The 22802-nt window shown below is 42.6% G+C and overlaps 1 protein-coding gene and 1 pseudogene across 17 annotated transcripts in view; one reads left to right on the top strand and one right to left on the bottom strand.

Moving 5' to 3' along the window:
* The window catches only part of TTLL5 (tubulin tyrosine ligase like 5), a 254847-nt gene that overhangs the window by 97676 nt on the left and 134369 nt on the right, over positions 1–22802 (bottom strand). The gene's annotated exons all lie outside the window — the stretch shown is intronic.
* LOC102523000 lies at positions 6331–8211 on the top strand (annotated as a pseudogene).

Raw genomic sequence — 22802 nt, 5'->3', positions numbered from 1 at the left:
GTGCACATGCGCGTGTGTATACCATGTATGAGCCCGTTCTCAAGCTACCTTCAACTATAATCTATGGAAACAACCCTTCATCACACTAGGATTTAGTCTCTTATTCATCAAGTCCATGGCAAGACTACAATGGCACATGCTTCCGTTTCATCAAGACAAGTCTACTGAGATTTGTTGTCCTTAAGATTCACTAGAGGGGTTCAGTTCAAGGTCACAGCTGGCATGAAATGCAGGCACCTACTTCTGATAAGACCAGACCATTGAAACCTACCCTGGTCCTCACCTGCTTGCACTGAGTACTGATTCATTACAGCCCTGGGAGAGGCAGCATAGCACAGGACAGTGGTTCTCAAAGCATGGTCCCTGGGCCGACAGCACAGCATCACTTGGGAACTTGTTAAAAGTGAAAATAATTGAGCCTTACCTCAGACCTACTTAATTCAGAAACTCTGAGACTGGGCCCAGCAACCTCTATTCTAACAAACCCTTCAAGGGATTCTGATGTACCCCACTAAGAATCACTGGCAGTTTGGTTAAGAGCATGGATTCTGCAACCACTTGTTTGGGTGTGAATCCTGACTGCCATCCACCAACGTGTCGTTGTGGGCAAGTCACTTCGTTTCTCTGTGCTTAGTCTCTTCATCTGTGGTGATGATAACAGTGGTTGTGAGCATGAAATCGGTTCATACAGGTAAAGCTTTTAGAATAGCTGCTGACACATAGTAAAAGTTCAATTCAATGAGTTAAGGCACATAAAGCACATAAAGCCTGGCATATCACAAACACTGCATGTTACCATCAGCTCCTACTATTCCTTATATGTGATCTTATCTTTGAGATTCAATGGGATGTATCCCAGATTTCTCACAAATCAATCGGGAGTCCTTATTCCTATATGGTAAACTGCATCCTCTTGGTATAGACAAGCCTATCAGCTGTAGTATGAAAATGACAAACACAGGAAGACAGAATTTGTATTTTAGGCATGAATCAAACAAAACTCTTTTTACCTTGAGAGCTCAAATTCCAGACATTACACTTGCTGATGAAGAAACATGATTCATTTCTCTGTCTATGGCCAGATTCCCCACATACTGAGTCCATAAATGGCCTGGAGGCTAAAAGGGACATCATTCATTACCTCTTCTTCTTCTTTACATCCTTTGCATGATACCATGGTTCCTTCCCTTCTACATTTGATCTTAGCCAAAAGTCCAACAAGCAATGATTCTCTTCTAAAATACCACGGCTGATGAACACATTTGTTAAACAATAGCTAAAAGGACAAATCACATTTATAAGATGTGTTGACCAGCACCTGTATGATCAGGCCATTGTAAGAAACCAAAAAAAAACCAAAACCAAAAAAAAACCAACTACAATTTCCATCCCCTAGAGTCATGATACTTCCCTTGTGTGGAATTACCCACCATTAAAAAACAGCCATCTAATCTGCCTGACATGCTGGTTCTAATCTGTGCAAGAAATTAAGTTATATCCAGAAGAGTCAGCATAGAAAGCAAGCAGAAATTTAATCCAAATTGTAAATGCAAGCCATATACTTATAGTTAACTTCTTCAGTCTATTGATGTTTTCTGCCACACACAAAGCAAGACATTAGTGTCTGGTAAAAGTGAAAAATTGTACAGATTCATAGACTGTGGTAAAGATATTTGTACTGCTCAACTATAATGTTCCTGCCACTACATCTTTCTTCACTTTTGTTCATAGAAATTGTGCTTTTCATATTCCACCAATGACAGTTTATTTTCAGAAATATTTCCACCTCTCCTTTGCACATCACCACCACTAGTAAATAGGTCTACACTAGCCTGGGACGCCACTGTGAAAAGACTGGATACTGATTTTCCTCACCCCACAAATCGTGCAGCAGCAACTATACGTCCACAGGCCAAATAACGAACCTCAAACTAAACCTCAGACATCATACAAAAACTAATTCAAACTGGGTCATTCACAACACTTACTTAAATGTAAGATGTAAAACTCTAAAATCACCCCAAGGGTGATTCTTAAAAATGTCTGAAAAAAAGACAGGTTTCCATATGGGCTGCAGGCAGCATGAGGGCACTGAGGAAGACAAGAGCAGGTGCCAGGTGGTGTGCTAAATATTCTCCGCGCTTTGACTCCCTGGAACCCTTGCCACTCCCACGAGGAAGAGACAGACCAAGGACGCCTCGGGTTACAGACTGAGACGAGTGAGGCGGGGAGGGCCCAGCAGCTGCCCAGCTCTCGGAAGACTCGTAGCCCCCACTGCCCTGCGGGGCCGCCTGTCCTACTGCTACCACTGCCCACCTCCCAGATGGTGAATAGCTCACGTGGAAACTAACATTTCTTTCTTAGTCATGATGGACTTAAAAGTTCTGACCAAAGTTCAGATCAAGATGGAAGTGAAAAGCCAGTGGAACAGGGAACTGCATTCACTCCCTCACCACTTTCCATTTGCCCTCTGTAGATAAATGGCATGTCCATGGGGCAGGTGCCTGTCTTTGACCACCTAAGGTCAGAAGGTCAGGGAGTGTGCTTCAGCAGCAGTCTTACAGCTCAGCTGCACAGAGGCAGGAATGGACCCCCGAGAGAAGCCAAGGGCCTCCAGATGAGCACACAGACTTTCACACAGACACCAGGGACAAATTCAGACTCCTTGGAAGCCTTTCAAGTCATGGGATTATTACTGATGGAAGGAGAAGGCCTGTCTGCCACCTGGGGGTTCTCCTCATCTCTGGGCAGCAAGGGGAGAGGATATTAGCACTCAAACCCAGTCAGCTATTGGTCAAGCAGGCTGCTTCTGGTCCAATATTAGAGCCTAACATAGGGAGAGAAACTCAGGCACAGTGGGAGGCGTTTCAGCAAGCAGGTGTTCCCTTACTGTTCTACCACTTGTCTCCACTTTCTGTCTTTTTGCCACAATGGCAAAAGGGACACAGACGTTGCCCATGTGCCAGGACTTCAAAGCGAACGCCACCTCTGAACAGCTGACTCGGGCGCTGTCCAGGTATGGAAGGGTTAAGGCGTGTCCTGTGTTGCTGGCTCTCTGTCATTATCACTCTGAAAAGCCGCCCGGTTTACAGGAAGAGTGTGAGAATGCCGCAGCTTTCCCGGCCAACATTTGGTTCTCATTACCGTGAATAATCTCTCTCCTCCCTCTTTCCCCAGCCCCCAGCCTTCTACTTTTTCCACATTTTATATTAAAAGTACATCAAATGCTTTTCTTCCTCTTTAATATTTTCCTTAAGCTTCCTTCACTCAACTTGCTGGATTCTGTGACTATTCTGGTTATTCATTACTTAGGGAGGGAAAAAGGTAAGTCTCCTTGGATGAAATCGGTCAAAAACAAAAGCAGGAGAAGAAAGCACTTCAGCAGCGTGCAGGCAGAGAAGCTGACTTGCAGGGATTCACTCTAGTCTTAACTGATATGAAGGAGCGAAAGAGCCCACTGAGAACACTTTTGACTTTCTGCTTCTCAGCCTCAACTCTTCGTTATATTCTTGCTTCAAAACAAAGCATCTCTAAAATAATGTATCTGAAGATAGGTCTATTCCTAATTTCATTATCAGTAAAAATAGAGAATTTATAGGAAAGGGCTAAGTGATAGTCCAGAGGAATAGAAAGATCACTGGTATGCAGTGTTGGCAAGTGTGGAGAAAGGGCACTCCAGATTGGTGGGGGGATTAGTGCAGCCCTTCTAGGATCCTTTTAGAGGCCAACCTGACAGTATCTATACAGATTCAAAGTGTACATATCATTTGATCCAACAGGTTCCACTTATTGGAGTGTGTCGTACAGAAATACCTGCACATGTGCACATATATGTACAAGGCATTCACTGCAGATGCCTGAATTGGATACAATTTAGCACTCTTTAATAGGAGAATGGCAAAATAAATTATGGTACATTTCATCCTTTGGAAAACTACATAGTGGTTAAAAATATTTAGATAAGCTTATGTAAACAAACTGGAAAAACATGGTGACATTAGGAAGGAAAAAAAGTCACAGAAAAACACATGGAAAAATACACAAATCAATCTTTTAATTGCGGCTACCTCTGAGGAGGAGGGGACTTTATCTCCTCATAATCTGTGTGTATTTCTGTTAGACGACTTTATGATGTGGCTACATGTGGATACTACTTGTACAGTTAATTTTCATAAAGTATGAACATAAACACTTCAGTCTATAGATAACAGTTTTATATATATATAACTACATATGCACAGACACACATCCTCCACCCCACCCCCCGATACAGCCCCGTGTAAACTGTCTTAAACTGGAAGAAATTTGAAACTCAGAAAATTTCTTAACTTCACGTACCAAGTCAGACAAAATGAATAAATAAGAAAGAAGAAATAACGACTCTAAGAGGCCCAAAAGTTTCCAAGAGCATAGTTGTGATAATGAAAACAGTGAACACTGATCAAATTGTACTATGTGTTCACTGCAGGGATGGGAGGAAGGGAAGAGTATGTGAGTGTGTGTGCATGTGTATGGTTGGGATGGGGGCAAGGGGAGATGGTATAAGAATGATAAACTTCCATCTTCTGATAGAATTTAATAAATACTATATAACATAAAAGCCCCCAAACGGCAGATAAACATATGATTTAGAAATATAATAGTAAATAACTGAAGAAACAGCTGAAAAAATTGAAAGCAGTTATCTCTAGAGTGTGGAAATTAAGGTTTGGTAGCAGTGGGAAGAGAAAGAGCAAGGGATTTCCATTTTCATCATGAACTTCATAGAATTACTTAACTTTTAAAACTGTACCCGAATTATTGAGGGAGCCAGCCTCCAAGATGGCCCCCAGTGAGTCCCACCTCCTGGTATTCATATCCTGTGTGACCCCTCCCACAATGAATAGAGCTGGCATGTGTAAACAATAGGATGTTACAAAAATGATGGTGTGTTTGAAAGACCTAAACATAAGAGCTAAAACTGTAAAAATCTTAGACAAAAATACAGGGCAAAAGCTTCACGACGTTGGATTTGGCAATGATTTCTTGGATATGATGCCAAAGGCACAGGCAACAAAAGAAAACACTTAAAAATTGTACTTCATCAAAATTTAAAACTTACCAAACTTGATTTAAAAATGGGCAAAGGCAATGTTGAGCTGTTAATAATAAGGAATTTGTTGGGGGAAATAAGGGAAAGGACATTATGATACAATTCATGTCTTTGAAAAGATTTTTCTCCTGTGTAGAGAGTGGATTTTAGGGGGTCAAGGAGCATTCAGGGAGTCTGATTGGGAGGTTACTTTAGAGATCTAAGCAAGAGATGGTAGTGGCCAGGTTTAGGATGAAGGCAATGGGAAATAAAGGGACATGAAGAGATTTGAGAAATATTTAGAAATTTAATGTTTGATTAGATGTAGGGGTAGGACTGCCAAATAAAATACAATGTGCCCAGTTAAATTTCAATAACTGGGAAATACTGATACAAAAATTATTACTTACCTGAAATTAAATTTTAGTTGGGGGTCCTGTATTTTTAATTGCTAAATCTGGTAACCCTACATCGTATGTTAAAAAAAAAAGAGAGAGAGAATTCTGACATCTAGATTTTTGGCACCAGCACCAGGTAGGTGATGTCTGTCCTTACTGAGACTAGGAACACTGAGGGGAAAACAGATTTTTCTAGGAGGAGGGGAACATCACACATTCAATCTGAATTGTAACCATATAGTCAGTAGACTAAGACTAATAGAATCACTCAGGGAGTGTTTGTACAGTGAAAAGAATGTACAAGATGACATAGGATCATCAGTAATTGAAAGATGCTCAGAGAAAAAGAAGCCAGTGTAGGAGACTGGGAAGGGGCTCTAAGACTGTAGTATGAGATGGGTGGATGGATGGATAGATAGATAGATAGACAGACAGACAGACAGACAGATATTCAGGTCCTTTGCCTGAATAGGCATTTTTCTAAAAAAGATAAATAAATGGCCAAGAAACATATGAAAAGATGCTCAACATCACTAATCATTAGGGAAATGCAAATCAAAACCACAATGAGATACCACCTCACATCCGGTAGGATTGCTACTATTAATAAAAGGTGTTGGCAAAGATGTGGAGAAATTGAAACCCTTGTGCACTGCTGGTGAGAATGTTAAATGATACAGTTTCTGTAAAAAACAGTCTAGAAGTTCCTCAAAATATTAAAAATAGAATTTCCTTTCTACTCCAAGAAAACACCCAGTGGTGGATGACACTGGTGGCGTGGGAGGAGACCACAGCAGCTTCCGTGGAGGTATGGGCAGCAGCTTCCGGGATGGGGCTGCAGCTGTGCTGGGGGCGGGGGCAGCAGGGGTGGGGCAAGGCCACGGAGCTCACTGAGGTGAGGCTGAGGACAAGAAGTGACTCCCTGTTACCTTGCCAGGCTGCTTGACCATGGACATGAAGATCAAGCATCTGGAGGAAATATCTCTCTTCTACTCATCCAGCAGGGAGTCTGAGGTCATGGACTTTTCCCTGGGGATGACCCTAAAGGGCAAGCTTGAAGATTACACCTGTGCAAAAGCAGACCAGATTCAAGGCATTTGTTCACTAAGGACTACAAGGGCCATGTCAACTTGGATGAGTGCTCCAAGGAGGCAGCCACTGCCATCCGTGGGGCCATCACCCTGGCCAACCTCTCCACAGTGAGGCTACTGGGGGAACATGCCCCACACAGTCCTGAGTAAGGTGACCAGATGCTGTGGCTCTGTGTTGGTGTGCCTCATCTCCACCCCAGAGACACTGGCGTTGCCTGGGCCCTTGTGCCCAAGAAGTTGCAGCTGGTGGCCAGTATCAATGACTACTCTACCTTATCTGGGGACTGCACTGCCATCCTGTGCAATGTCTCCAAGGCCACCTTTGATGCCATCTCCAACACCTATCACAATCTTACCTTGACCTCTAGAAAGAGACCATGTTCACCAAGTCTCCCTATGATAAATTCACTGACCGTGTAGTAAAGAGGCACATAAGAGTCTCTGCAAAGAAGACCCTGTGCTCCAGATATGGTCACCATGTAGTGTATTTATGCAAGAAAAATAAAGTGAATTAATTAAGCTTAGGGAAAAAAATAGAATTATTATATGATTCAATGATTCCACTCTTGAGTATATACCCAAAAGAACTGAAAGTAGGGACATGAACAACTATTTGTACACCCATGTTAATAGCAGCATTATTCACAAGAGCCAAAAGGTAGAAGAAACCCAAGGGTCCATCAACAGATGAATGATAAACAAAATGTGGTACATACATTTTGGGGAGAGGGTATAGCTCAGTGGTAGAGTGCATGCTTAGCATGAGTGAGGTCCTGGGTTCAACCCCCAGGACCTCCAGGACCTCTGTTAAAAAAATAAATAAATAAAAATAAATAGATCTAATTATGTTCCTACCTCCCCAAAAAAACAACAAAAAAATTTTTTCATGTGGTACATATATACAATGGAACATTATTCTGCCTTAAAAAGGAAGGAAATTCTGACACATTACAACATAGATGAATCTTGAGTCCATCATGCTAAATAAAATAAGCCAGTCAAAAGGACAAACACTGTATAAGTCTACTTATATGAGGTACCTAGAGCAGTCAAATTTAAAAAGACAGAAAGTGGAGTGGTAATTGCCAGGGGCTGAGAGAGAGAGAATGGGGAATTATTTTTTAATGGGTACAGGGTATCAGTTTTGCAAGATGAAAAGAGTTCTGGAAGAGGATGGTGATGATGGTTGCGCCATAATGTGATATACTTACTGCTACTGAGCTGTATACTTAAAAATAGCTAAAATGGTCAATTTTACTTTATGTGTATTTTTCCACAATTAAGAAAAAAAAATTTTTTTTTTTAAATGACTGTGTTTGACTTCTGAGCTAGGTCACAAAAGACACGTGGCTGTTGTCTTTCTCTTAAGTCATTCATTCTGGGGGAAGCCAGCTGCCGTGTCATGAGGATACACAGGCAGTCTGTGGAGAGGTCCATCTGTTGAAGAACTGAGGCCTCTGCCAACAGCCAGCATGAACTCATCATCCATGTGAGACTGAGCATCATGGAAGTGATCCTCCTGCCCCAGGCAAGCCTTCAGATGACTGCAGCCCTCTTGGCCAACATCCTCATCGTCACATCACGAAAGAGCCTGGGCCAGAACCACCCAGTTAATTGCTCCTTAATTCCTGACCCACAGAAACAGAGATAAGAAATGTTTACTGTTTTCGGCTACTAAATTTTGAGATAATTTAATAAGCAGCAATAGATTACTTAGGCAACTAGTTAGATACATTTTAAAAGAAGAGAAATTAGTTTTAATGCATTATCATATCAGAGTGGTCTGCATGAGTCAGGGTACATTATCATAATGGTGCACTGCTGGACTGCAATGCATCTTTTCATTAAAGCATTAAGGAAGAGATTCTCAACTATTCTGTACTGAGAAAACTTCAGGTGTGTGTAAAGTGTGATCAGTACACACTGTGACATATTTTAATGCAGTGTTGCCGCTTTGTTCGTCAGATGAATGCTGAGCTGGCTGGAGCTTGGAGCACGGGGAGGGGCAGGTAGATCTGCAATACCTAAGAGGTGAAACGTAGCACCAAGCTGGTGCCCAGTACAGAGTGTGTGTTCGTTGGACTGTGAGGAAACGTTTCCTCGTGAGTATATTAGTCCTCTAGTCAGGGCAGTAGATCAATCACACCACTCACATGGCCACACGGTCCTGAAGGATGACCAGGTGAGGACGAAACCTGAGGCAGGTTGACGGACACTGAGGGACACTGCTCTACTTTAATACTAACTTCACTGGGTGCAATTCATCCAGCTGAGTTTTGTTTTGAGTCTTTTAATTTCTTCAAGTGTGTGGAGCAAAGTTCTAGTACGTGGAAGTGTGTTGCCAAAGCAGAAGGGGGGACAGTGCTGCTGTCGCAGGTTTCTGACCAGCTCAGTGTTTGGGTTTGTTCCAGAGGAAGCCAATGCTCAGGCCCTAAAGATGGAAGCACGTTGAGTTGTGACTGGTTAAAGGAGAAAGTCCTGACCTGACCACCTACATTTCTGTGGTGTCAAAGACAGGCATTAGTAAAAGAGCTGCCCAGGTGGGAGTCTGCTCTGTGATTACGAACCAGATATTTAATTCAGCATACGTTAAATGGGTAGATGCTACGTGTCACATGCCACATTAAGGAACAGGAGTACAAAGATGCACAAACTTGACATCTAAGGAGGTGGTGGAGGAAAGACAAGAAAATCTAATTAGAACACAAGGTAAATACCCCAGCCTCAGGCTAGCAGGCCGCGTCTGTGTGGGATGGCAGCAGGAGGTGCACAGAGTAGGGGTTAGAGCTGGGCTGGATCCAGAATGAAAAAAAGAGTTTGCAGATGTGAATGGGGGAGAGAAAGACAGTGGGAACGTTAGGTATAAGGACCCAGAGATGTTGAAAAACCAAAAACCAAAAAAACTCCCCTGACTTCTGAAGTTGACATTAATGAAAAGGGCAGATAATGAGATAAAATCCCCCAAACACAGCGTATCCAGCACTTGACCTTCCAATCTGATCCTCGACCCTCTCCTACGTGCATGCCATGTTCCCAAAACCTGCACTCGAGCCGTGCTCTGCCATCCTCCTTGCCCTCACACAAGGGTCTGCTATTCTCACTTACTTAAAAAACAATAATCTGTCCTCTGCGAAGTCTACCCTGTCTTCCTCTTAACAGAGCTTATTCCTTGAGGCATGTTTTCTGTCCTGTGACTGTTCCTCACAAGGACTATTTCTTACCCACTGGACCAACCATTGAAGGCAGTGTGCTCATCATTCTGGTCTTTGTCCACTCAGAGCCTGGCAACACTGCAGTCATGCAATGTTTGCTGAACGAATAAATGAACGTACCTCTCTCTGGGGTAGCCCTCCATTCCACCTAAAGAAGGGAAACTAGAGCAAATAACCCTTGGAGGAGTTAGAGGGATCAAAAGGAAAATTCATCAGGCAGAAAACTAAAAGGCCTGCATTCTAGTCCTTACTTTATCACCAGGTAGGCCTCAGAATTTGCACAAATCACTTAACTTCCCTGGGTATCAATTTTTTACTGTAAAACAGGGTACAGATAGATGATGTGGACATGTTTACATAATTCCCATTTACTGAGCACTTACTCTGGGGCAGGTACTGTAAAAGTGCTTTCTTATGTCATTTACTTTTCATTTGCTTCTTTGAACATCCCTAAAAATTAGGCATTTTATCCTCATTTAGAGATAAGAAGAGTAGGTTCAAAGAACATGTCCTAAGCAACACAGCTAGTAAGTGGCTGGAAAAGGGGGAGATCCAGATTGGTCTGCCTCTGTAGAACACCTGCTCTCCCAACACGAGGGTATGACATTTAAATGTGAGCGCTTAGATATTTTAAAATAAAAGAATCTGGATTTTCTGAAGCCATATGACAGTACTGAAAAATGGCAGTGCTTATTTGTCTACTTTTCTCAGAGAAGGAGATGCCTTCAGGTGGGGACTGGGGGACAGGTCTGAGGAGATGCACCAAACATCAGTCCTGAAAGGGGGAATATCCTTTCCAGATAAAAGGTCCAAGCCTAGAGGAGAGGAAATGCAGGATGAGACGAAACGGAAAGGGAAGACTGAAGGGACAGTCCAGCGGAGAAGGAAGGGCAGGGAGAGGAATAGGAAGGGCCCCGAGCCGTGCTGAGGATGAAGGTGTGGAGCTGGGAGGAGGGTGGAGGATGACGGGGCCCAGCGCGGTGGACGGGCAGAGGCGGGTGGCGGTGCTGAGGAGAGGATGCCCATGCAATTCCAGCCAAAGCCAGGAATGGGATGAGATGAACTTGCTCTAAGAACTAAGGGGGTTAAAAGAGAGAGCTCAGCCTGGGCCTGAGGGGAGAAAAGGCAGGCGGAGTAGTAAGAAAAACAACGACCCCACAGGTCTGAAAGGAAGAACCTGCAGACTGAAAGTGAGGTGATGACAGAGAGGGCCTGGAACGCACCATTTCATGCTTTAAACCTGTGCCAAGCTGAGTGATATGGGGCTAAACTCATGATTTACCTCAACTCTGGGAGAGATGTCTGTGTATCATCAGCAGCATAAACAAACATTACGATTTTATAGTGATAATAAGTATTATTAATACTGAAAAGACCTAATTGTGTGCAGTACTTTGCAGTTTACAAAGCAGGTTTGTGTAGATAATCTCACTGAACTCTCATGACAATCCAAGCATCCTCACTTTCCAAGTGGCTAAATTAGGCTTAAGTTCGCTCAAATGATTTACTTCCAGTCAGTAAGTTCCAGGTGGACCTGGGATTGGCACCTAGGTCTTCCTGTTCCCGGCCCGGGGATCTTTCTGCAGGAATAAAACATAACCTGTGCCTCATGTTACAGCTCATGAGAGCAAGAACAAAGGCACTGAAGATAATTACACAAGGGAGTATATACTATATTCCGAAAGAGTGGAGTTGAGAGAAAGGAGCAAATTTGGGGGCAGCTAGAAAGGTGTGAGATGACTGTGTGCTGGACAGGAGAAAGGGATTCCTTAAGCAAGAAGGCAGAGAAAGGTAAGAGTGAGGAGGGGTACTCTACCTACCCAGTCCTTCCCCCCAGCAGCACAGCAGCTACAAATGCAATCATTTAACAAATATTTATGGTTGGCATCTTGCTAAATGCTGAGGAGCCAATGGTGAACAAGATCTATATTCAAGGACTTTACTTCAAGACCAGAAGTACCAGGGTTGCTTGTGGATTGTGGGGGTGGGGTGTCAACTGTTCTTTTGAAAAAGAGAGATGTTCTATTCTCAGAGTGATGCCCCAATCCATTAGAGAAACATAGGAGCTCCAGGTTTTCAAAACTTACTATTTTCCCCAAATAGAAGAGGACTCTGTTTGCCTCTCCTTTGGCAGGTGATCAGAAAAGGTCAAAGCTGAGAAAGGAAAAGGGAGCATTAAAGTGGCTATTTCACAGGAGAGTCAGAATAAAAAGAAAAAGCAAGAGGGTTGTATTTAGCACCTTACTCTACAATTTTATATTTACCTTCCCAACATCCAAGCTCCATTGTGTATACTATGCACATATAGTAAAGAAAAAATGTGATATGGGAACACAGTGAGAGAGTCTGCAAAGTGCTGAAACAGCATACCTGGCAGCTGCTAAAACAAAACTTCAAAGATTTGGCTTCTTTGAAAAGCCATCAGGCAGGACCCCACCCACTCCCCCTGCTAGCCACAGCTTCCCTGGGAGCTAGTACACGTAACCACTTCCGCATGTTTGGCTCTGTTCCCCAGGGCTACAGCAGTGCTATAAGCCAAGTCAGGACTGCCAGCCAAGCAGGTGGGGGCTGGGGGCTGGGTAAGTGCAGGGAAGCAAGACCTCTCCCTAATATCTAGTCAAGGGCATATTCCCCCCCAAAAATAATAATGCTGAGATCTGCTTAAAAAGCTGCTTCCTCTCAGCCAGCCCAGCTCTGATTGGTCAGACACTAGTAATTCAGAAGCTCTGAGCTTTTGAGATTCCCAAGGCACAGGAATATGCCCCTCCCAGCACCACAAATTAGTTCAAGAACAGCATCTGTGCTAAATCTCTAGATCTAAACAAAAAAGGCTTGACATCTACAAAGAGCCTAAGCGAATAATCAAGAATATGCTTTTCTTTGTACATTTTTTCCCCCACTGACAAGTTTGGGTCTTTACCACATCTTCTGGGTCAGCCGTCTAGTCCTGTGCTGCCCAGTATGGTAGCTATGAGCCACATGTGGCTTTTGACCATTTGAAATGTGGCTAGTATGACTGAGGAACAGAATTTTTCATTTTATTTGATTTTAACAAATTTAATTTTTAAAATCCACATGTGGCTTTTGGCTGCCATACTGGACAGCACTGATTTAGCCACTTATTCACCAAACATTTACTGAGCACTTTGTACAGAGAAGCATGAGGATATAAAGTTGTATAAGACTCAGTCTCTGCCCTTAAAAAGCTTACAATCTACTATGGGAGGCAAGACAAGGATACACACAACCATAATATAAGGAGGACAGGTATGCGTCATAGCAGAAGTAAATAGATACTAGAACCTGGAGTTAGGGAGATGGTGGCCTGATATTACGCATTCCCCATACTATCCACCCAGGTAGCAGATACCAATACAGTCACCCTTGGTATCCATGTGGGATTGATTCCAGGACCCCCGTGGACACCAAAATCTGAGGATGCTCAAGTCTTACATAAAATGGCGTAGTACTTGCATATAACCTACACACATATTACTGTATACTTTAAATGATCTCTAGATTACTTATAATACCTAATCCAATGTAAATGCTATATAAGTAGTTGCTAGACTATAGCAAATTCAAGTTTTGCTTTTTTGAACTTAATGAATTTTCTAAAAAATATTTTCAATCGATGGATACAGAACCTGTGGATAGAGAGGTAGTTATAAGTCTATCAAAAACAAGGACAGTGAGGAGAGAGGAACTACTGTAAAGGACACCAAAAAGCTGAAATATCACACATATTCAGTGAACACAGTAAGGTATTAGCCGACCAATGTGAAAATACTGAAATAAAGAAATAGCTATTACATACTGGGCAGTCAAAGATGGCAGTGCCCTTTCATTCTCAAGAACTTTCTAGGAATGGCTCTCAAGACTGCTGCGGGTTAGGTGAGGTGGGGAGAAGGATGGCAAATGGAAGGGCCTCTGCCTTTTCCTCTTCGTCCACACCCTGCCTCTACCAACCCCTCCCCCACTCAGATTGCGTAAAGGGCACTTGTGATCTTGGGTAACTAGAAAGAACTGAGTAGGATTTCAGGGAGAAGCAATAAGGACCTGATGATTTGGGAAGGGGGCTGTGTAAGCTCTAAACTCCATGAAGAAGAAACAGGGCTTTTTTCCTAGAGCTCAGCTAACTAGGATAGGAAGAGCCACAAAGATCTGTTCTCTAGGAATTAAAGTTGTGCACTTAGCCAGAGCTTTCTCTGAATTATATCTTTTAATGATATCTTTTATGAGTCCAGTGATGAGGAACAGAAGGGAGAGAAAGCCTAGTAATATCCGCTTGGGATGGCATCAGGGAAGGTTGCAGGAAGGCCAAGCTGAGCTGAGCCCTGTAGGAGAAGAGGGTCTGGACATGTTGATACAGGTGAGGAGCAGCATGTCTATTCACTCATTCTTTTACTTAATATTTATTCTTTATGTTTAAGTGCCTACTGTTTACCAAGGCACTGGGATACAACAGTGAATAAGACTTACCCCTTTGTGAAGGAGTGATACTAAGTAAACAGTAAACCAATAGGATAAGCGCCACGGAATGGAGTAAGGATGTAGTGATGGGGAAATGTACTATTTTTGATCCATTGAATTTGACTGGAACTAAACGTGTGAAGAAGAACAAAACTGGAAACACAGATTGAGGCCAGATGCAGGTGTTCACCTTGAAAATCAGACCAAGTTATTTTTTGTTTTTGCGGTACATTAGAAGGTCTTTTTATTTCTTAAGAATTTTGTTTTAATTATCAAAATTAACAAAATATCAACAAAAGAAAATCTTTAGAATAAATAAAACAATTGGAAAGACTTAGCCTTGAGAGGTAAAAAGCCCTGTTGTACCATATTCCCAAGCTGTATTCTCTAGTTTATCTTTATAAGTAATAAAGTCAATATTTTGCTATCTTTTTTTTTCTATATAATTTCTCATTTAGTTGTGACCTGGAGGGAATCAGAAAGTATGCTTAATGATGCTTCATAAGTTACCAACATCAACTTCTAGACCTTTTAGTTATATGAGCTGAAAAATCTCAAGCCAGCTTGATTTCAGCTTTTATCACTTAAATCTCAAAGTGCTTTGACTGAAACATTTCATCAGCCAGCCTGGTTTCCATTCACTGCCCCTTGAGAATGCTTTAAACACCTTGTACATTATCTCTTTTTCCTTCTCTCCTTCTCTGTACCTGTCTGTAGCCTGTAAATAATCTAGGACTGCATTTAAACCCTACCTCAAACCCTTCCTCTGCCTTATCTTAACCCATCTTTACTACCTTTTCTGAACTGTGAGCTCCTCTGAGCCCCCATGCTCCTTTTTATCATTTACTGTGTATTTCACATGTAAATAATAAGGAAACACCCGGGGCGGTGGTCTCAGGACTGCCCTGCTGAATTGTCAGCTCTACCTTACAAGAGTGTGGAGAACACTTGATCATCTCGTAGATCCTCATGTGGTGCCAAGTGCAAGGTAAACGTGCAATCATCTCTCAACTGATTAATTTTAGCGTCTCTGCCTACCCAAGCCCCATCTGCCCTTCCAGATTCAGCTCACACACCTTTTCTGTGAAGTTTTTCCCACTTTCTCCAGTCAGAGGGAACAATTTCTCCTCTGAACTCGGACCATTACAGCATAATCCTCTTAGTTGACAATTAAGTACATATTGCCTTATGGTATTTGTATTAATAACTTAAATGACTATCAGCTTTCCTCTTGTGGACAGAGAGAGATCCTGTCTACCACCTCCTTCAGCGTCAGTCCCATGTCTTGCACTCAGGAGATATCCAATAAATGCAGGCTAACTTTTTGGGGGTAACACTGTTTTAACAACTACCAGATGAAGCCATTTCCCAGCTGGAACATTCCTTATTACCAGTTTCACCTTTCTTCTTTTTCAAATATTTCAATATACTAAATATTTGGTGAAGAAAGTAACAAAACTCTTCTTTTAGGGTCTTGTATTTCAAATGTCAGTGGTAGTAGGTTCAAGCAGCTAGCAAGATATTTGAGAACACTAATAATATAGGCAGATTTTTTCATCTACTCAATTTTCCTTGGTGCAACCCAGTTTCAGAAGAACATTATTTGATTTCCTATAGCCTTTAAATATATCCCATTTATTACCACCCCCCCCCTTTATGGTTTCCTTATCTGCAGTTCCAGAAAGCCTGATTTTCTCATCTAAATCCTTCTAGATTACAGTCACTTTACTGAGATGCACCTATAGTTTATTTTCACCACAGAAAGATAATAAAACTTCTCTTTAAAAACCAGGCAAAACGTGGCATTGATTATTGGCTTTGAAGCCAAATTAATACAAGTCTTAGCCTGATAACGCATGAAAGCCAAAAACATCCCTTTATTGCCTCTGAAGCATAAGAATGGTCCAATTAGGACAAGGCTTCTACTGTTACTTATTATGAACACCTGGGCCCGCCACATGACGTGACATTTTGAAATCCTAAGCTCTCATACACTGCCTCTCTCACCTCCAGCCCGATTCGCATCTCCCAAAGAACACGTGGCTCCAAATTTAAATGTTCCCTTTTGAGTTTAACTTCCCTTAGCTATCTTTCCTTAGAAGCATTTTAATGGTGCGTAATCATAATTTTAATATAGATCCTTACTTCACAATAAAAACAAATACTGTAAACTTTAGCGTTGTGATTAAGTATAACTGCTTTCCCTACTGCGATACTGGCTGACACTGCATGGGGTGACGGCCAGTTGTATCTAAACTAGGTACTAAACTAAGTGGTGTAGCAATACCGTATCCTAAGCAAGTCTAATTTTATTTGTTCTTCTCTTTTCTGGAGAGAGAACCTACACCAAAACCAGAAACTTACACCAAAAATTTGCCCCTCAAAATATATGCAGGGACGAGAGAATCTTTTTTTTTTTTTTTCAGACACTACGAGTCTGTTGTTTTCTTTGATTAGAACACAGATACAGGAAACTTTTCCCCTTTCACCCTCTTATATTCTAGGACTTAAAAAAAAAAGCATTTATATCTTAGCTGTACTTGGTCAGTAATACGCTGAGAGTCTTTTAGCAGAAAGATGGGCAGGAGGATCAGTCGGGATCTTTAGCTAAATTTGTTGAGTCAATATTAAGTAAGCTTTAAAAATGGGTCATCAATGTTTCTCTGCAGGAGTCAAGAAGAAAGATACAGTGTTTCTTCACCACTGTGATTCTTTCCAAACTCTTTCAGGACTGGCAAACATTATTAAGTTGGAAAGATAGATGATAGAAAAACCAGGTGAGAATTAAACTGGATTATGAATTAGATAAATTAGACATAATTTCCAAATTCTAGAAAAGGAGCCTCATTCAGCTTGTACATGGACTTTTGCATTCAGTCCTCTTAAAACCAAAAGAATCATCAATTGTGGGTGGATAAAATTACAGTGAATGGCTAAATAAGACAGGATCTGGCCTCTAACAACAACTGGGTTGTGTCCATGTGTGTGCGTGTGTGTGTGTGTGTTAATCCTAAGGAAATATATGTAAGGTGGTTTATCTTAAATATTTGGGGAGAGAAGTGGGGAGGCAAACTAAATGGGAAGTATGCTACCCTGGCAAACTGCAAAGCAGGCCACATTTTGTTTTGGCTTGCAGATAAGAAAAGATCTCCTTTCACTTCTGATACTAGGCCCAAACATTCCCAAATTTACTTTGCCTGGGCCCAGGTGTGATGTCCAGCCAGCTCTCTGACACATTTCCAAAGTTTACCAACACTCCTTCAAAAGCCAAACCCCAGTCACTCTGGCTTTGGTGCAACCACCCACGGCACTTAGCTCCCCCGGTGAATGAAGACCTGTAGAATCTGCCACAGAGCTTGACTGACACACAGCACATCCCTTAAAAGGCTATGTGTCTGGGTGAGTGAGAAGAGATGCAGAGGAATTTCAGAGAGAAGTTCAGGCCTTCATCATTGATGTGCCAGAGAAATGTTTTAGTCAAGGGGAAGGCGTGGTAAGAGCTAAGACTTGGGAGGAGGAAGGTTAGGGAAACTTTATTTTATGGCAAAGAAGGAGAATAAAGAATGAAATATCATTTCTACAGAACTCTGAACCGGAAAGAGTTTCTTTTTGTGTTTAGGCCCCCCCAGAAGTGGTTTCTTTTTGTGATTGTGCTCTTTGGCTAGAGAGTGTTGTTTATATAACAGGATAGAGTACAAAATTATAAGCTCCAAACTCCTCCAGAGCAAAGCTCTCCCAAAGCTCGACCCCCAGGATGGATGGAAAATATGAGTGTTTACTGGCTGGAACACTGAGCTGCAATGGAAATTTCAACATTCAGAAGAAGATAGCAGAGAGGAAGGGCCTGGTGAGTAGAAAGAAGTCACCCTTCAGCACAGGGTCAAAGGAAAACGCAAAGTCTCCTGTTGGCCCCACTCGGTTGCCTTCCTTTCCTCAGCTGCAAAGGCCACATCTCTGTAATCCAGCACCAGGAGTGCACTGCACATGGGTGCTGGCCAGTTTCCTCTAAACTGGATACTAAAATAAGTAGTGTAGCAATACTACATCCCAAGCAAGTCCAATTTTAAGTTTCTTCTTTTTTTTTTCCTGGAAAGGGAATTAAATGGTATCAAGAACCTACACCCAAACGAGGTACTTCGCTGGCTACTTTCACATGCACAACTCAACTAAACCTTATAACAACTTAATGAGGTGGGGGTTCATTATCTGCATTTTTAGGCAGATAGGAAAACTGGCTCACAGAAGCTAGGTCATTTGCCCAAGGTCACACACTCAGTAAGGCAAATGCTAAAGTCCTCCCTCTTTCCACTACACCATGACCTCTTCCTAACAGGGTTTGATGGCCCCCTTTCCTATAAAGTTAACATGCTTTTAAAAAAAATAGAAGAATTTAAAGGACCAGTTTCAGAATAATAACCTTAAACAGAGGCAGAGGATGGAAGCAAAGCCTTACCATTTTGATGGCTGAATAATTTTTGTGGAACTACTGGGCTCTCTTTTAAAATGTTACATACTCCTCCCTCCTACTCTTTTTTCATTGTGGTAAAAAGTACAACTTTAAATTTACCATCTTAACCATTTTTATGTGTTTAGTTCAATAGTGCTAAGTATATTCACACTGTTGTGCAGCAGATCTCTAGAACTTCTTCATCTTGCAAAACTGAAAGTCTGTAGCCATTAAGTACTAATTCCCCCTCCTCTCTTGCCCCTCCCCTTGGCAACCACCTTTCGACTTTCTGTTTCTACGGTTTAGACTACTTTCGATACTTCAGAGGAGTGGAATCATACAATATTTGTCTTTTTTGTGATTGGCTTATTTCACGTAAATAACGGATGTGCTCGAGGTGCATCCATGTTGTAGCATGTGGCAGGATTAAATCCTTACACACTCTTCTTGATAGTTTCTTCAAACTGCCTATGCCACAAAATTTAAATCTTTGTTCTATGCTGCCTGACACTGCTCCCTAACTGTTCCACGTGCACGTGACTCCTCATGGCTGGTGACCTCTTGGTGACCCAACAGCATGTCTACAAAGTCTTTACAACGACCTTACCCAGCACCCAGCACTACGCTGAGCACGTGGAAATACACCCTGGACGGGAAACTCTGGGAGACCAGGGACTATACCTCAGCAGCTACCATCATGCCTGACACATAGAAAATGAATACAAAATAACAAAAGTATTTCTGAGGACTGACTGAAAGTCGGAGACCTGAATCTCCAGCAACATTCGTAAGAAATAACCTAAAAGAAGGGAGAAAAGTATTAGCTAAACTAGAATCAGAATCTCTGAAAAATTCATTCCTAAAAATTATGTAAAGAAGGGTACCAGACTATAATTTATCACTGAAGAGGAAGAGGGTGGCACATAATATTGCCCACATTTCCAAGACTTGGGGCTTCAAGGTACTCCACTCCCAAGTACAGAACTTAAGTTCTGACATACAGCTGTTTTCCAGAGTGGGGGCCTCCAGGCCCAGCAGCCCCGGCCCATGATGTCTTGCCCCATCACAAAAAGGAGGAACAAACTGATGGCTGTGCCTTCAACCTCCCCCACCTTTAATATCGAGGAACAGACAAATCCCCAGGTTGCGTGTGTGAAAAAGCCAGAGATGGATAAAAATAATTCAATGACAAATGCTGGAAAAACATACAAAGGGGCAGAAGCCAGACATTCGTGGGATTCCCTGACAGCTTGATCCACAAGGAAGGGCTGGACTGGAAAAAAACAGAGCCTCAGGTTCCTGCCAAGCCGTCTGAGGCCCTGTCCTTCCCAAATCATTCCAAGCAGCAGCCAAGACTTTACAGTAACCCTTCCAGGTCTCCCAAAGAAAGATGCACTGTGAACCCACTGAGCACGCCTCACCTAGGAAGTGCTCCTCCCTGACACCATCCGATTCCACTCAAGGCTGGCAGTAATGAAGAGAGGCCTCCCACCTCAAGCCTCAGCTCCAAACGACTCCCCATGTGCCCAGAAAAATGGATAGTTAAAGGTAGCTTGAGAAATCCTACCCATCTCATTGGCTAAAGAAATGCCTAATACCCACGTATCAGCATCTACAAACCGAATACGATCCCTTTAAGAAAAAAAGAGGTCATGAACACTCGGTACCTGCATGCTGGAGGCCCGATTGTATAATTCTAAATCGGCTTTGCTCTGAGGCACACCTCAGGCTTCTAAACATGTGACTGTATTTGGCCCTGACTACTTTCTCTTCTGGAGAATGGCCTGCAATTAATCTCACTTATTACCTCTGAAAAGTAACAACAGAGGGATGGCTGGCCAAGTCCAACTCCAGAGTGTCTAGGGAACTGCAAGCTCCACGGCCAGGCCTCAGACTGTCTGGGCAAGTCGTGGGCTCTCTGCCTTCCTCTCCCACAACAAAGCTCGAGCAGGGACTCCAGACAGACCAAAGGAACCAAGGGATTTGAGGAGCTGGGCTGAGCTCACACTGACCCAATGGGAGACGACAGCCCTGGGCTACATTTGGGGTGGTTTCAAATCAGCGGGGGAAGAACAAGGTTGTCTGGTGAAAACTTGTGTGATCCATAAAATTGAGAACAATAGCAACACCAGAGGGAAATGAAAAATAACACTATTTGCAGGGTTCTTGTGAGTCACCAGTTTTCATTCCTGTGGCTACCAAGTCCCTGAATCCTCCAATATGCAGATGAAAAGTACAGCCCACACTGGATTCTCCTTACATCTTTTTACTGTTTACAGGGCAGCCCCTGGTTCAGTGAATTATGAGAGTTTATCAGCACTGGAATCCACTGATGCTATTGTAGACGAACAAGTAAGAGTACCTTTTATTTACTTAGCACCCACTTCCAGGGAGATCAAAGTGCTTTAAGGACCACCTAAAAGCTCTCAAAACAGGCCAGTTTATATGTGAGTATGCTGACCCAATAAAAAGATTAAATGAATAGTTTAGGGTCACTTAGTGTCAAAAACCAGTAACGAAAGTCACATCTCTAAGCTACTAATCCCTTATTCACTAAACTTAGTCACCCTTACTTCTGAGGAAGGAACAATAAGAGACTAAATAAATATCCACAAAACAGTGACTTAGCAGGTAAACAGAGAAACTGGGGCACGGAACTGTGCAGAATGCCTGCTGGAGGTCTGGCTGGGGCCCACATCATAGCTGGTTCTGTAAGGACCTCTGAGAAATCACTTAGGGCTGCTTTAGGGTAGGTATCTCTGGGAATTCCACATGGAACAGGAACTCCCAAGCTGAGCTTCCAGGCTGGCCTGGCAACCAGAGGTTATGCGGGGGCAGAGGAAGATTTTCCAGGGCTACCCTGGACTGGGATGGGGCCTGAAGACTGGTCCTAAAGCTGGAAGAGCAGGTGAAGAGAGGGCCGTTGTGGGGACAACTAGCCCAAAACAGGAGAGACCAGGGGACTCTGTGGGGGCTACTGTCTGGTGCCAACGGTTCTGAAGTCGAAAGCACCATGTGCCAGCTCATGAGCACAGTCCGGCTGGGAGAAGGCCACTCACAGTGTGGGACCTGGGTCCTGCCTCTGACTTTGACCAATTCCTTCATCTTTCTGTGTCTCAACACTAACAGGTGCTACCAAGAAAAGGCTCTAAACCCAGCCATAATTTTTATTCCACCCATAAGCATAAAAAAATGCTAAAACTCTATTTCTCCAGAGTATGTAGTTTTGACATTTTGTTTATAGCATGGAAAACGGCTGTAGGCTTGTCATATAGATAATATGGCCAAGATTGCAGTGAAAATGTTTTCCATAGAAACAAGGCTCTGATTGTAAAATGAAAATGGAATATTTGGAAATATTTTATATGGAAAATAAAGCTCTGTGGTATAAACAGAATTTCTTTTTTTTTACGACTTATGTTTTAGGAATGCGGTTACTCTGTAACTGTAAATCACTAAAGGACAGACTTCTCCTGTGAAGAGAATTGCGTGGGAGGATGTCCTGTCTTAAAAAGCCCTGCCTCTTGGTCTTCAGCTCTTCATAATTCTTCACTGAGATGATTCTTTTCACCCCTGACCACCATGATCACTGGTATGAAGGACACTGTACCAGAGCATGATGTAATGTGCCTGTGTTTATGCTGCTTCCTGGGCAGACTCTCCGCTTCCCAAATTAGCTCCTGAAGTAATCATTCTAACACCAACAGATACCGTAACAACAATTAGGTATTTCCTCCACGCTCAAGCCTTCGTTCACCCCTTTTGACCTCAGGACAAGGCAGCATCCTGAGAGACGGCTGGCTGGCAGAGGCTGGAAGTGTTGGCCCGGGGGTGGGGACCTGGTGAGACCTGTGGAAGAGCTTCTTCATTGGAGGGGACAATATCTCAGCTGGTCAGAATGCTTCACTGTAACAGTCACACTCCTTTCTAGCTCATTAGACTCCGGGACTGATGCAATCAAACCCATATTTATTAATGGCCACTGAAGCAAGATGCACTGGGAATTGATTTCTTCTTAGGATTTTTACATAGAGGACTTAAAATTTAGATCGAGACTAGAATTCAATACTGTGGTTTCTTCTTTAAGTCAGAGGTTTGATTACTTTATGG

Source organism: Camelus ferus, chromosome 6, assembly GCF_009834535.1.
Source record: "Camelus ferus isolate YT-003-E chromosome 6, BCGSAC_Cfer_1.0, whole genome shotgun sequence".
Classification (NCBI taxonomy): Eukaryota; Metazoa; Chordata; class Mammalia; order Artiodactyla; family Camelidae; genus Camelus; species Camelus ferus.
The sequence above is the reverse complement of the archived record's forward strand: the minus strand, read 5'-3'. Positions and strand labels throughout refer to the sequence as shown.